The sequence below is a fragment of the Artemia franciscana genome, unplaced genomic scaffold (genome assembly GCF_032884065.1).
Source record: "Artemia franciscana unplaced genomic scaffold, ASM3288406v1 Scaffold_1507, whole genome shotgun sequence".
NCBI lineage: Eukaryota > Metazoa > Arthropoda > Branchiopoda > Anostraca > Artemiidae > Artemia > Artemia franciscana.
The window spans coordinates 59214-62525 of record NW_027062850.1 but is presented as its reverse complement, the minus strand read 5'-3'; positions in this window follow the sequence as shown (position 1 = coordinate 62525).

The following is a 3312-nucleotide window of genomic DNA, read 5'->3' as shown; positions in this document are numbered from 1 at the left end:
TCCTGCGAGATTGGTTGCCACATGTGTTTGAGCTTTGTTAAAATATTTGGAAATTATAATCATAGAAGATCTTAGCGCCGATCGTAGGATACGCTAAATGTTTTTTTTCTCAGTGCAGAGATCCAAATAGGCCAAGTGTATAAAATATGGGTTATGATTACTAATTTATATAACATCCACAATGCATGTGGATTCAGATTCCAAGTACTCTTGGCAACCGTTAGAAGACAAACAGAATATTATTTTGCAGAGTTACCTTTATGTCTAACATGGTCAGTCCATAATAATCAAACAGTTCGTGGTAACAAACTGTAGTAAGGAGCGACCAGGCTCAATAGTAACAAAACTCTAAAAAACTTTATATAGCATCCACAATGCATGTGAATTCAGGTTCCAAGTACTCTGGGCAACCGTTGGAATACAAACAGAATATTATTTTGCAGAGTTACCTTTATGTCTGACATGGTCAGTCCATAATAATCAAACAGTTCGTGGTAACAAACTGTAGTAAGGAGCGACCCGGCTCAATAGTAACAAAACTCTAAAAAACGGAATTTTGATGCCAATAGCTACATCAAAAGAATCAAACTTTAGCGCTGATTTTAAATATATAAGTTTCATCAATTAGTCTTACCCATCAAAAGTTACGAGCCTGAGAAAATTTGCCTTATTTTAGAGAATAGGTAAAAACACCCCCTAAAAGTCATAGAATTTTAACGAAAATCACACCATCATATTCCCATTTCCTTGTAATCTTCATTTATGACATTCTCCCAACCCAGACAAGGACAACCTGTTTTCGTGTAGCCCCGGATAGTTGGCCAAAGAGGCAGGATTGAACCAGGTTTTTCGTACAACCTACTGTTTGAAATACGGTCAGTCAGATGGGTACCCAGAATAATCCGTAGGCAATCTCTCTGGAAAACATCAAGTAAATTTTCATCTGCTTTTCGGAGCACCCATAGCTTCCTGGGAGGGTGTAAAGAGGGAGGCCTTGAATAGATTAAGTTGGAGGAGGAGCGTGCGTAGCTGTGTCAGCCTCAAGCGGCTTGGTGCTGCATTGAGGTATTAGTAGTAGTAGGAGTAGTAGTAAAACTTGTGGATATACAACTGGTAATTCCTCTGATACCCTCTGGTAATTCCTCGACACACATTCTATTTTTACTTTCTCGTTCAGCTGCAAACCAGGTTTCGCGTTGCTTTTATAATACATCGACACGCTTTCTTTAGGTAATTTCTCTCTGAGCTGCAAGCATAATCCCCCCCCCCCCTAAAGCAACACGTTCGCAAGGTGCTAATTTTAATTACTTAAAACTTGTGGACATACCGGTTTACCGACTCTTGAACATGAAACATATAATTGTCCATGGGAAAAACAATCCCTATTAGGATCTTTACCTCATTTTTCTAATGATAGCCCTTGAGCTTTGTTGATGGTGATTGCAAATGCTAATCAAATTGGGAATTGTAATCTTTTAAATTGAAAAGGCAGATCTGTTGGAATCATGGGAATACGAAGAATAAGAGCAGTGACTTTTTTACAGCAAGTCACGTGCCATTGCAAAGCTTTGGTGGATTAATATTTCGTAACAGTATTATTGGTACGCCTATTTCAAGTTGTAGCACGTGTGGTGGAAACCCTGGGAGATTCAGGGAATTTAAAAATTCTGACGGATCGTTAACCGCTTTATTTGATTCAAGAACTGTGTCGACTGACTTGTAAAAAGCTGCTTGGTCTCAAATCTTGGTCAGAATGATATTGTTGATTTCGTGGACGTCTGCGGAATCGCTCGTTCACTTAGCCATTTATGATTTTTATAATTGGTTAGAATATTCGGAAATACTTTTTCAACCAAATCATTTTTTGACGTCACTAAATTACAGAATTCAGGAGTCAGTTGTATATGTCCTGAAATTGAGTCAACTGGGAACATTCCGTTCCCAACTGTTAGCATTTCATCTGGAAATTTTCCACCAGAGTGATCGTTTTGCAATGGGACGCGCATATTTAAAGTTAATTTTAATGTATTTACGAATGCCTATAAGTAAGAATTTTTCAGGCAAGCATTATTTCATCCGCAGGTGTCGATCAAGGAATAATAGGTAATGTTTGCCTGAAATCTCCCACAAGCAATATTAATTTGCTGCCAAAGGGTTTAGAATTTCCTCGCAAATCTTTCAATGATCGCTCGAGTCTCGAGCGATTTTTTGTGTGCCATTGTGCACTCGCCCCAAATAATAAGTTTGCATTGCTACAATACTTTACCCATCCCAGATGATTTGGAAATATCACATGTGGGAGTTTCTGCTGATTGCATATTCAGAGACATTTTCAAAGCAGAATGAGCAGTGCTCCCACCAGGTAGCAACGTTGCGGCTATTCCGGATGACGCAAGGGCCAACGATATATCATTTTTAGATCGAATTGATGCCCGAAGCAATTTGATTAGAAAAGTTTTACCAGTACCTCCTGGCGCATCCAAGAAGAAGATTCTCTCAACTTGGCTGTCGACACAATGCCCCTCGACTGACTCACCCCGTTTTCGACGTTCAAACCATTTTTTATTAGCCTGCCACGTGTAATACGCGGCACTTCAGAATACAGCAGTTTTTTCACAAAAGAATCATTTTGACATAACGCGAAGAAAGCAGTTAACGTTGTATCCAGTGGATTCAGGGCTCTTTGTTGCACGTTGGATTCCGAAAAATAAACACATTGACCAATCTGTAAATGAACCGCTAAGTGAACAACAGCATGACTTTGTTCATGTATCGGAAACAAAAGAATACAACACACAGCTTCTTTACTGCTTATGCATCTCACAGCCTGATATTGTATGACTTCATTGATATTACTGATTTCAGACTGCAAGCCAAAAATTGCCATGTCGCTGCCTTTGTTGACGTATTTAAAAATGTGTTTGATTGCCTTTACGGAATTACAATATTCCACGTTTATGTGCGCATTGTAAGTTTTCGATAATAAAGGTGAAGATGGAACAACCCACTGGTTATCTACTTTGATATAACGGTTACACGACTTTATATATGATTGCTGATTTTCCGCCATCTTCGGTAGACCTTCTTCTATATAAAGGGTATCCATCATTGCTGGTAATTGTGTTAGGCACTAAAATTCGAGGATATTGCTTTGTGCCCTGTAAGGTCCCACCCTATGGGGTGAGTAAGCGAATACTAGTGCTTTGAATTATGGTAGCGTGTCACTAGTATTCAACGTAAGAATAGGTTCACTTTTCTATCTACTATGGCAACAGTCTATCTGTTTCCTAAGGCCTATTATAAGTCACAATC